This window comes from Aotus nancymaae, unplaced genomic scaffold, assembly GCF_030222135.1.
Source record: "Aotus nancymaae isolate 86718 unplaced genomic scaffold, 86718_ANA_hifiasm-v0.15.2.pri h1tg000040l, whole genome shotgun sequence".
Classification (NCBI taxonomy): Eukaryota; Metazoa; Chordata; class Mammalia; order Primates; family Aotidae; genus Aotus; species Aotus nancymaae.
Window position 1 is genome coordinate 85,658,816 of NW_026988454.1, and position 13,849 is coordinate 85,672,664.

A 13,849-nucleotide genomic window follows, 5' to 3' on the forward strand; every position below is an offset into this window, starting at 1 on the left:
GTCCTCTTGTGTCACTTTCTTCTTTCCTGTTTTTATATATTAAATGAGACTTTATGACTGAATAAGAAATATACTTGCATGTGTTAAGTCACTAAGTAGTTGAGGTATATAGGGCTCCAGAGCATAGCTTAATCTACCTTGAGTAATACAGAAACACCAAATTTCAGGTTTTATTTATTCATTTATTTATTTTTCTGTCCCTTTTGAGCTTCCGTAAGATTTATCAAAGAATTCAACAATTTCACCTGGGCAGTCACAGAAGCCCAACACAAAGGTGACTTCTCCTTAGAGAAATCACACTGGCAACACAAAAAAGTAAAGTCCTACTTGCATAGTATGAAATTCATTCTTTACAGCTCTTCTAAATGTATGGGGCAGATGGAGAAAGAAATTACCATCAAAAAATTGCCAGCTTTGACATTCCTGGGAGAAAAAAATGCTTCCAAAAGAGCATAAATCCACAATCTTTCAAAATCTGGAGGACTAATTCACTTCATCACCCTCATCAAATTGTTAGGAATAGTACAATGTTCACTGGAATAAAACTAATGGAGAAAACAGAATGTTCTTGTGCTTTTGTGCAAATTAGGCGTTTTATTTTAACTTTAGCATTTGCACAAAACCACAAAAAATTATTTTGAATTTTAGAAACTGACAGTTTACCAGTCCAATGGCTCTAAATCTTTTATGCCTAAATTCTATAATTGTCTACAGAAACTATAAAATTATGTACTTTATACTTGGTCAGAATGTATTTGTAACAATCTGGATATTTGCTGAAACATTTGAACTAAACTATTAGCTACCATAGCAGGATCTGAAGTCTGACTTCCTTTGATTCCCTACTTGTCTGCTAAAGACCAATGTGACCTTAGACAAATAGTTTTGCTTCTTATAGAATGGGAATTATTTCCACTTTTCACTATACTAAGGTTTAAGGGAGGCTTATACACAATAAGCCGGTCTTCACAGAGCTTGACACATACTGATACTCTCTGTGTCCCCTACCCAGATCTCAACTTGAATCATAATAATCCTCATGTGTCAAGGGCAGGACCAGGTGGAGGTAACTGGATCATGAGAGCAGTTCCCCCATGCTGTTCTCTTGATAATAAGTGATACTCTCAAGATTTTATGGTTTTATAAGCTTTTGGCATTTCCACCTGTCTACACTCACTCTGTCCTGCCACCCTTTGAAGAAGGTGCCTACTTCTCCTTTGCCTTCCACCATAATTATAAGATTCCTGAGGCTTCCCCAGAATGCAGAACTGTGAACTAATACATATAAAATGTGCAATAATAGGCACCCTGATCATCCTGGGTGGCCTTTCCACACATGGCTGCTGGACAGCCAGATGTCCAGGCAGAAGTCTGCTGCAGTGGTAGTGCCTTCATTAGAACCTTTACTAGGGCAATATGGAGGAAATATGTGGGTTTGGAGTTCCCACACACAGTTCCCATTGGGGCACTGCCTAGTGGAGCTATGAGAAGAGGGTAACCATCCTCCAGAGCCCACAATGGTATATTCACCAACAGCTTACAACTGTGTACCTGGAAAAGCTGCCAGCACTCAACATCAACTTATGAAAGCAGCTGCGGGGAAGTTACCCTGCAGAGTCACAGGGGCAGAGATGCCCAAGGCCTTGGGAGCCCACCTCTTGCATCAATCTGGCATGTGAGTGAGACATGGAGTCAAAGGAGATTTTTTGGAGCTTTAAGATTTAATAACTGCCCTACTGGGTTTTGGGCATGCATGGGGCCTGTAGCCCCTTTTGTTTTGGCCAGTTTCTTCCCTTCAGAACAAGGCATTTACCCAATTCCTGCACCTCTATTTTATCTTGGAATTAAATAACTTGTTTTTTATTTTAAAGGCTCATAGGCAGAAGGGACTTGCCTTGTCTTACATGGGAGTTTGGAATTGGACTTTTGAGTTAATGCTGGAATGAGTTAAGACACTGGAAGACTATTGGAAAGGCAAGATTGTATTTTCAAATGTGAGAAGAACATGATATTTTGGAGGGGCCGGGGTGGAATGACATGGTTTGACTCTGTGTTACCACCCAAACTTCATGTCGAATTGTAATGTCCAGTGTTGAAGAAAAGCCAGGTGGGAAGTGATTGAATCATGGGGGTGGATTTCCCCCTTGCTACTCTTGTGATAGAGAGTTTTCATGATATCTGGTTATTTAAAAGTGTGTAGCACTTTCCCCTTTGCTCTCTCTGCCACTCCACCATGTGAAGAAGGTGCTTGCTTCCCTCTTTTTCCTTCCGCCGTGATGGTAAGTTTTCTGAGGACCCGCCCCCAGCCATGTTTTCTGTACAGCATGTGGAACTGTGAGTCAATTAAACTTTTCTTTTTAAATTCCCCGTTCTCAGGTAGTTCTTTATAGTGATGTGGGAACAGATTAATACACAATGCATCCTTCACTTCTCCCACATCCTTCTACTGTATTCTCAGGAACATAACATTTCAGCATTAGAAAAGTCCCCTTTTATCTTCCACCTCTTTCCAGAATATTCTTTGCACACTCTCGCCGTCATAAAAACCTGACTCTTTGGCCAAGTATGGTGGCTCACACCTGTAATCTCAGCACTTTGGAAGGCTGAGGCGAGCAGATTACTTGAAGTCAGGAGTTCAGGACCAAACTGGCCAACATGGTGAAATCTTCGTCTCTACTAAATAAAATAAAACAAAGTAAAAATAAAAATAAAAACCCAGCGTTTCCTAAGCTGGTTCCCCTAGTTCCCCTGCAGTTCTCACCAGTGGTGTCTATCTTTATCACCATAGCATTGTCCACGGGCCTGGTAGTAGAATAGACATCTTTGTTCTTTATTACTATTTTTACACTATTCTCTGTCCCTTCTTCCTAGAAAGTAATCTGTTTTAAATCTCATATAATCAGTTTGTATCACCCACAAACCCTCATCGCTGCTGCATGTGGTTCCCTCCCATTTGTTGCAGTTCTTATCTAACATTTTTCCACAATTTTAGTTTGTGGCTTATTATCAATCTCTCCAACATTGTTTATTCTCTCCAGTGTTTATTCTTGTGGGTTAAAGATTTATTTTGCTGCTCTTTCTAAACCTTAGCCTCCAAGTCTCTTGAATTCCTCTCTTACAATGATCTTGTCTTCTACCCTTCCAGAATTACCAGTTCCCATGGTCACACCCCAGTCCTTCTCAATACCAATAACTGCAATCCTTTATTATTTCAACTTTATAATTGCCACTCAATTATCACCAATTTCTCTCTCTTTCTCATTGCATCTAATACACTAACCCCCAAATGCTTAAAACATTCTGGGATCTCTAATTTATTGATTCGGCTAGTTTTCACTATCTTTCATCTTGCCTCTCTTCATTGTATTCAGTTAAATTCTATGGCTAAATAATCATTGCCTTGCATAATTCTTAACTTCCTCACCTTTCTCTCACTTCATTATACTTGCTTAAAATCACAACCGTGGTTTAATCCAGCTCTCTACCTATTCTCTTTCTACATTCATGGGTGCGAGAAAATATCCCAACTGTGCTGACCATCTTACTGTAAAGTTATGACTGCAAACTTCAAGTACACGTTTACTTCCGTCAGGCGACTGTACTATATGTCATTGATCAACTTGTATTTTTACATTTGACTTCATTAGTCTACGCATTCTCCCTACCTCCTAGATAACTATATCACATCTTTTTTTTCCTCTCAAATATTCAACAGCTGCATTCTCAAATTCATTCTGAGCTGATGATACTGTGATGACATTTTATTTGATGAAATTCATGCAATTAAAGAGAACTTCATACCTTACCCCATGCATTCACCTATAAACATCTACCCCTAATTTGCCTCCCTATCTGATATCATAAACTATCCATAAGTCTCTCAAAATCCCATTTCTTCATTTGTTTGCTAGATCTTGTTTTATATTTTTTTCAACCTGCCTAATGATATCACTGTGGCAATTTTTGGCTTTTCTCTACTATGCCATTCTTTTTTCTCTCGGTCATTTTTGCTTCCTCCCATTACTGTAAAATCATACTGATATTGCTACCTTTTAAAATGGCCACACAATTTTCAATATTTATTGCCTCATTTCCTTATTTTCCTAAGCAAAACCACTCAAAATTATTGTCTGCATTAACCTTCACCTGTTTCTCCACTTCAGTTCTGTTTTAAGCCCACTAATTTCTTGATTTTGCTCCTATTCCAGGAAAACTGTATTTTTATCAAACTTACATATAACTTCTAGCCACTAAATGATTAATTATTGGTCCCTATCTCACTTGACATATCAGAAACATCTGACAAAGTTGATTGCCCTCTGCATCTGGACTTCTAGGACACCATGCTTGCCTGATTTATCTCTTTCTTTTTTTTTTTTGAGATGGAGTTTCGCTCTTGTTACCCAGTATGGAGTGCAATGGCGCGATCTCGGCTCACTGAAACCTCCGCCTCCTGGGTTCAGGCAATTCTCCTGCCTCAGCCTCCTGAGTAGCTGGGATTACAGGCACGTGCCACCATGCCCAGCTAATTTTCTGTATTTTTAGTAGAGACGGGGTTTCACCATGTTGACCAGAATGGTCTCGATCTTTTGACCTCATGATCCACCCACCTCGGCTTCCCAAAGTGCTGGGATTACAGGCGTGAGGATTTATCTCTTTTATCAGTGTTCACTTCTCAGTTCCTTTGCTTGTTCCTCCTCTTATCCTAGAACTCTAATTTTCAGATGCTGCAGGGTCCAGGTCTTGGTCCTCTGTGACTACTCAGCTCCTTAGTGACCTTATGCAGTCTTATGACTTCAAAATAAATCAATTTTTGGATGACTCTGAAGTATAAAGTTTCAATCCAAACTTTTACTCAAAAATAAAGTTACAATCCAAACTTTTACTAGAAATTTTGATTCATATGACCAAATACCTACTTCAGTATCTCTAGTGGAGATATATTTCAAATTATCCCACAGAGTAGATAGTAAATAGAGAAAGCAATTAAAAACTGAATAAAATAAACAGAGAGGAAATATAAGTTCACACTATTTGATGTAAGACGCTATTCTTGAATTATATAAGCAAAAAGTATAACAATGGCAACTTAAAGGTGCTATATAATGAAATAATTTTTAGGAATTGAATTTTAATAAATACAAGAAACTAAATGTTATTCATTTTATGCTGTTTCAAATCTTCTAATTTTATCAAAAATTGTTTTCAAACAAAGGTAGAGACAAAAAATTATAAAACTAAATTACTATTAAAAACGTACACACATACAAATACTTAGGAAAATCAACAATAATACAAACTTTCAGTATTTTTACTAGACTACCAATACTCTATTCCCTGCCTTCCAAGTTTATTTGGTATATTACTCTGTCATATTGAATAATAATTGTAAATAAAAAGATGACCATATAACACTGAAACTTTCATCACTCTTTGTTATGGAACCTACTATTTTAAATAAGAGTTGTAGAAAGATTGACTAGTACATGAAGAGTGATAAACCTTTTAAAATTCTTTAAAGTATAAAATAGACAAAAGAATCTGACCGCTTGCAAATTTATTTTATGTGTCTCATATACTCTTTATACTAAAAGTAAGGACAGAAAATAATATAGGCTAATCTCAATTATAAAAAAAGATACAATTTCTAACAATATATAATCCTGCAATGTATTAAAGAAATGGCACCAAGAGTAATTTGGAACCCAATAATACAAAGCTGGTTTAACATAAGAAAATCAATTAAAAAGCTGCACATATTAGTAGACTTAATGAGATAAACTTACTCTTATTTCATAGCACAGACCAAAAAAAGTGCAAGATCATTTAAACATGCATAGCAAACAAAAAATTAAAAGTAATTCATTTAGCCTGATACTCTAGAAAATGTTAGAATAATTTATCTTATATCAAACCAAATTAATGGTATCTACTACCATCCTGTTTATTCAACACTGTAATAGAAGCTTTAGCCATTCAATGTGGTAAGAAAAGAAAGAAAGAAAATATATAAAGTTTTTTTAAAGAAATAAAACGGATGGTAATTGCAAATATGTTGTTTACATGAAAAAAAATCCAAAGAACTTAATAATTAATTACAAGAACTAATATAAAATTGACCAAAGTAGCTGGGTACAAAATAAACTTATAAAAGTCTTTATACAAACAGGAAGATTCACTTTGAAACACTACAGAAATTTTTTTTTTCTAAGATCAAGAACAAGAAACTAATGCCCATTCATACCATTTTTATTCAATCTAATTCTGGAAGTCCTAGCCACAACATTTAGGCAGGATAAAAAAGTAAAAGTCATATAAATTTAAAAGAAAACAAAATTGTTTTTCTTGTCAAATGACATATCTTCTATATGGAAAACCCTAAGGATTTTTCAAAATATTGTTAAAACTAATAAATATTTTCAATAAAGTTACAAGATACAGAATCTAGACTTTTTAAAGTAGCATTTCTGTAACTACAAATTATCTAGTAAAATTTTTTTTAAATCTCATTTACAATAGCTACAAATAAATAAAATACTTAAGAATAAATTTAACCAAGAAAATAAAAGGTGTGTACACTGTACATGTTCTCACTCATAAGTAGGTGTTGAACAGTTAGAGCACATGGACACAGGGAGGGGAACATTACACACTGGGTCCTATCGGGGGTTGGGGGCTAGAGGAGGGATAGCAGGTGGTGGGGGGATAGGGGAAAGATAGCATTAGGAGAAATACCTAATGTAGATGATGGGGTGATGGATGTAGCAAACCACCATGGCACGTGTATACCTATGTAACAAACATGCATGTTCTGCACATTTACCCCAGAATTTAAAGTATAATAAAAAGAAAGCCAGGCAAAGAAAGATGCATATTGCATGATCTTACTTATATGTGGAATCTACAAAAGTGGAACTCATAGAAACAGTGTAGAGTGGTGATTTCCAGGAGTTGGGGGAGGTGATAGGAGGAGGAATGAGTAAATGTTGGTCAAAGGGCACAGAGTTTTGATTAGACATGAGAAGTAAGTTCTGGATATGTTATACAGCATGGAGACTACAGTTAATACTAATGTGTTATATACTTAAAAGTTTCAAAGGGAGAAGGTTTTAAATGTCTTTATGACATATACACACAAAAATGGTTTCTGTTAATTAGCTTTATTTAATCATTTTGCAATGTATACATATATCAAAATATCTCTTTGTACACCATAAATATATACAATTTTTATGTGCTACTTAAAAATATATTTGCAACAGCCAGACAATTATAAAATATTTATAAAATGAATTTAATAAAAATGTCACCATACATTTAAAATGGAATGTTATTAAGTAAAACTTAGCTGAATGGAGAAATACTCATTTTCTTTTATAGATCAACCCACAAAAACATCAAACAGTAGTTATCAATATATTTAATACAATTTGAATTAAAATCTCATAGATATTAAATACAATTCTGTGTAAGTCTATAAGTTGACAAATGAATTCTAATATTTACATTAGAGTATATAGTGTCAAATCACACAGTAAAGGAAGGGTAAGGTGGAGTGACATGTACTCTCAGATAATGAGACTTCTATAAATTTGTAGTATTTATGAGATAATAGAATTAATGTAGTACCTCATTCTATAGTAAAATAGTAAATTAAATGTAATTAGAACAGAAGAGAGTGTTCATCTATAGACAAACATATAAATGTGATTTCTGACAGAGATTATATTGCAGATTGTCTGGAAAATAATCAACATTTAATTAAATAGTGACATAATTGTTATCCACAAGCACAAAAATGCACCAAATTCCAACAGCAGATGTTTTAAACCAAAACATAGAAATACAAATATTTCAAGCTTGTACTATATTGGGAGAAATAAGAAAAATATTTTAATTTCCCTTGTGAGGGAAGAATCTCTTAAACCAGACATAAAAGTACTGTAAAGAAAACTTTCATAAATCAACTATATTAAAATTAATATTTACAGCAACCTAATTCATAATAGCCATAAACTGAAAGCTAGCTGCAGAACAGATGATATTCAGTATGTGAGTGATTAAACGAACCGTGGTACATCCATACTCTGACCACTACTCAGCAATAAGAAGGAACAAAGAAGTGATACGTGCAAGATTTTTTTTTTCTTAATGAAGAGCATCATCTTATAAGAATTCCAGAAGAAACTTAGGAAATATTAACAAAAGAGATAGTTGCTTAAAATTTTCTGAATTGTAAATAAAAAGTCTTCAAGGCAGGTTTATTTAAAACCAGCTCTTTCCTAGTATTGCCCATTGTAGTGAATCTTTCTATTCTTGTCTCCAGTAGACCAAGAATAAAATAGTCTTTAAAGTTATCAAAGTGCACAAAGACAACTAGTTTGATGATAGACTGAGCAATACATGTCAAAAAATAATGAATAAATAGCTTCAAAGTCCATCAACTCACAATTCAAAAGTGACAGCAGAAAATATTTTTGGATATGCATAGGTTCATTTCACAGCCAGAGAAAATCCTCTCCATTAAAACTATTAGATAGATGTTAATTAATAGTATTAATAATGATATCTTAATGGTATTACTAGTATCTGAGGACAGAATGTTGAAAAACTTTCTGAGGTCCTGAGATGGGATGAGACATCAGGGCACAGTCCAGGATCTTCAGCTCCGTAAGGCAAGCATTTACCTGCTATGAGACTTGCATTGTTCTCAGCACCAGGAACAGTGTCCTTTGTTTAACAGGCACTCAATAAATAAATACTTTTAATTGGCCAATTATTGGCATTAATTAAGTTAATAATAGGAACCCCAGAGAAATTGATTCTGGTTTGAACTGACTCTATACTTGGTTTGAAAATGTAAGCATTTTATCATTTGTTTTGAAGTCTTCACCAAGGAATGATGTCAGCAACTCAGTCCACGCCTGTCTGCCTTCTCATTTATCTGTTCTTGTTCATGTCACATTTCATTACCACTACAGATATTTCTGTGAAATATTTCACACCATTTTCTTTCCTCTGCTTTTCCTAAAAATATTAAAGTAGTCAAAATTTCAGCAAAGGTGAATGCTTTAATATCCGTTGTCAAGCCAGCAACTCAAACCTGCCCTCTGTGACAGGAAGCACACACTCTTTTCATTCAACTGTGATGGCGACTCAGAACAGAGCTATTCATAGGGTTTATTGCTAAATTCTCTCTGACAGCACTTTCACTGGTAATCTGGCTTTTCACTCTTTTCTTCCCAGTCACTAAACAAGGCAGCTATAGAAACTTGCCTGGAGCTAAGATAGGAAGATTCCATTGACTTGAAAAAGATTTCCTTCCCTCTCTTACTCCCTTCCTCCCTCCTTCCCTTCTTTCCTTCTTTTTCTCTCTCCATTTCTTTTTTTCTTTCTCTTTGAAAATAGAATTCCATCCTGTAGGAATTGAATCCTGGCAAGTAAAATGGTTCCATCAGGAATCCCAGCTTCATAAATGATTAGTCATATACCAGTGAACTATTAACATATCCAGGCAATTGCAGCAGGTGTATTCAGGCATGGCATGCAGGTTTAGTATTCATGTGGACCTACTTAGCTATTAAGTTGTCTAGACACACACTATTTGGAAAATTCAATCATTTAGCCAATATTTCTGAGGATGGATCTCACCTGCACCTGAAAGCAGATATTTCTGTCAAATAAATATGTAAAAGTATCTTAAGATGATGATCAGATGCATGTCTTAGCTGCCTACTATTTCCAGTTGCACACAGCGTGAGTAGTTTCCAAAGACTCAAATTTTTCAGCAAGCTTAGTTTAAATTAATCTAATCATGTGATAGATTATTGATAACATCCAATGATATAATTCTGTTTGTAACATGTATTTATTTGGGTTTGTCTTTTTTTATTTTAGAACTGTTAATGTGTCCCAAATTAATGTATTTGTTTTAAGACTTTTAATAGTTGGGGTGTTTTTCTTCAGAAAAGAAATAAAATCCTGTAGATAAACAAGTTTCTTCTAGATAACACATGTATATTTGCATATATCTATATTTACAAGTATAAGGAAACCCCACTGTGTTGAGGTTTAGCTGTGATCAGGCAGTTACTGGAATTTTTCTGTAAGTAATTGGCTTGAATCAGGAAAAGTATATTTCAGGCAAATTACTCAAAGTTAGGCACAATGAAACATACATATGCACCTGACACTCACAGATGCACATGCACAAATAGAAAGAGCTATGTGTAGTACATCTGTCCATACCTTGCAGTACAGTTTACCTATCTTAAGAAGTGCATGAATTATTGTCCTTTTACTCTAAAGAAATTCAATTATGCTATCTTAAAGAAATTGATCACCTTGTACCAAAGTTGAAGGATTTGTACCAAATACAATCTTAAACCTTGCTCTTGCTACATGTTTACCTAATAGCTAGATTGAGAATGGAAGTTTGATTGAATATCAGATCTTTCACAGACTGATGGGACTTCATGGAGCATTGTTGTTGACTCAGATAAAATTTATTTATTGAGTGTCTATTATATGAGGATGCTTAGTGACAAAAATATGTTTTATGTTTAGTTACAGCCATTATGCACAGAAATATGACACTAGATGGCTGAATTATTAATTCAGATCAAATAAGCAAACTAGCAGCCTGGGCAACAAATACTATTAAGATAAATAAGACATTCTGAATTTAGCATTTTGTTTACATATTAAATCACTAAAAATGTATTAACACAAAAGGGTTAAAGAATAGTATATATAAAATATTTTGTTTGGTGACATACTGTATACTTTAGAGAATACATAATCTGTGAGTTGCTTTAAGAAAGAGAAAAATTGAAAAACTAGATTTTTTTTAGCAGCCATGTTCTGATAATTACTTTGCAAATTTTTATTTTTCAGTTATCTCAAAAAACTTTATTTTTCAGAATTGCAGATATAAAAAAAAGGACATCTATTTATTTATTGAGGAATTTTCAACATTTTTACATACACGAACCGTGCTTATCCACAAAGTCAGTAATGTGATAATATACCTTTGCGGAGTCAAATTTGCAAACAAATGCATAAAATGAATTAGAATTCTCCTTAAGACAGTAGCTCGTCTTGTCTCCCCTAGTCTCCTCTCCCCTCCCCTCCCCGCGTCTCCCCTCCCCTCCCCTCCTCTTTCTTTCTTTCTTTCTTTTTTTTTTTGTGTGTATACCTATGAGATTCTTAAAGTTTCTTGGCATATGGTGGATTCTCAGTGAACATTTATTTATTAAACTTTTATTTCAGTTGACCATGCATGATTGAAGCAGAACAGATCTCTTTAATCCCAGTACTTTGGGAGACCAAGGTGGGCATATCATGAGGTCAGGAGTTCGAGACCAGCCTGACCAATATGGTGAAATGCCGTCTCTACTAAAAAACAAACATTAGCCAGGTGTGGTGGTGCACGCCTATAGTCGCAGCTACTTGGGAGGCTGAGGCAAGAGAATTGCTTGAACCCGGGAGAGAGAGGGTGCAGTGAGCTGAGATCACGCCACTGTACTCCAGTCTGGGCAACAAAGAGAGAGACTCCTTCTCAAAAAAATTGAAAAATTTATATTTAATATTGTCTTTACAATCATCCTTTGAAATAAATATCAAAAAGTCATTTTAAGTGGATTTTATAAAGTCTTCTTGTATATTAAATAACTTATACAATGAATTGGATTAAATAAATCCCAAACTAATCATTATTTTCCAATTGAAAAAAAAGCTGAGATTTTAAAAGTGGACTTGAAAGAAGGGATTTATAGTTCTGTATGTGAAAAATATCTACCAATTAAAAATAAATAAATTACATTAATTCCTTTGGAACATGTCTATATTGACATAGAAAAGTCTGTAATTATGAAATAAGATAGTTGCTTCATGTTCAAACAAATCATGATATATGAATCTGATGTCTAAAAATACACTTTCTAGATAAAAGTAAATATAACACTATTTGATGTTTTGTCATTACTCTTGTGATGTTAAAGCAATTGCTAAACTATGTATTACATAGCTTAAAATATATACAAATATAAATTAGAGAATCAAACAGAAGAGTATGGAGAAAGTGACTAGAAAATCGTTAGCTTAATAAGGAGGAAAGATAGTTCTAAAACATTGAGCTCAATTATTATCTTATTAGCTACAGACAACTTTACAATAGGCTTTATTTTACATGTAAATAAACTTAAAATGTGATATTATTTAACCTTCCCAAGACCACACAGCTAGCTAATAGAAGAATAACTCCATAGCCCATTCTCTTTCTAAGACTTTTGTCATTTTGTGTATATGTGTTGTATATTTGTATGTATGCTTTTACAACTCATTTTTTTGCATACCACAAAAAATGCTTAACATAATGATAAATAAACCTGGTATTCACCTGTTAAAAGAGCAGAGTCAGTTGACAAAACCTGTCATGCTGGAAGGAATTGCTAACAACCAAAACCCACAGAAGTCATGTCACGGCTAGATTTTAAGCCATATCTGGCTACTGACATGCCAAAACCACCAGAAGAGATGCTCTTATACCTTGAGCTACTACAGTGATTTCAGGGCAGTTAGGTTTTCTATGTTTTGTTTAATAAACCATGTCCTTAATAACTAAAGTGTAAATCACTTATTTTAACCCAAGTATTTATATTCTTTTACATCATCCTTATGCTTACTTAGTTCTCAATATAAATCTAAAATCTCATATACATTTGAATAATTATGTATATAAAATAAATGTATTTTCAATATATATAGACAAAAATAAGAAGCTACTAATTGGGCATCCATTCTAGGAAAAATACTTATATGTAAGCCATTTATATTTCCATAAAAAGTAAAATTAAATGAACAAAGTTAGAAAACAATGTAATGTAAGAAACAATGGTACTAATTTGGGGCAAGCCAGGTTTAGGTGAAGAATGCATACTTGAAGGTGTAGTCCACCAGAACCCCCATAGACTAACAGAAAATGTCCCACATAAAAGTGAGAACATGGGCATGGAGGTGGGTGCCTGTAATCCCAGCTACTTGGGAGACTGAGGCAAGAGAATCCTTTTAACTGAGGAGGTAGAGGAGGTTGCAGTGAGACAAGATTGTGCCATTGCACTCCAGCCTGGGTGGTAGGCTCCATCTCAAAAAAAAAAGGTGGGAACAGGATGATGAGTAGATAAAAATAGTACATTGTTTAAAGTTACAAAGGCAATCACTAGAAAGATGTAAAACAGTGATATTGCTAATAACAACTGGAGTAATGAGAAGGAGGCAAGGGCTAGTATTGATCCTACATACTATTTTATAATTGGGTATAAATAGATATTAGATAATTCATGCTTTGTGTTTCTTAGTTTTGATTTTCCTGGAATAAATAATTGCCTTTTAAATTTTCTTAGTTTCTTGTATTTTCTTATATTTGTTTACATAAATACCTATGGTTATATTTTACTATATCATCTAGTTGTCTAACACCACAATCTGCAAAATGTGATGTTAGACAACTAGAAGATACAGTAAAATATAGCCATAAATGTAAAATATCCCGGAGTACCCCTGTGAGTTCATTGCAGCAAACTCACAGGGGCACTCTGGGATATTTTACATTGTTGAGAAAAATAACCACACCTGACTGCTTCCACACACTGAGAAAATACTAGCTGAAGTAGACGACCCCTTCAACATTAAACTATTCTAGATTTTTTTTTTTTTTTTGAGATGGAGCCTCGCTCTGTTGCCAAGGCTGGAGCATGATGGCTTGATCTTGGCTCACCACAACCTCCACCTTTAAAGTTCAAGCTATTCTCCTGCCTCAGCTTCCTGAGTAACTTGGACTACAGGCATG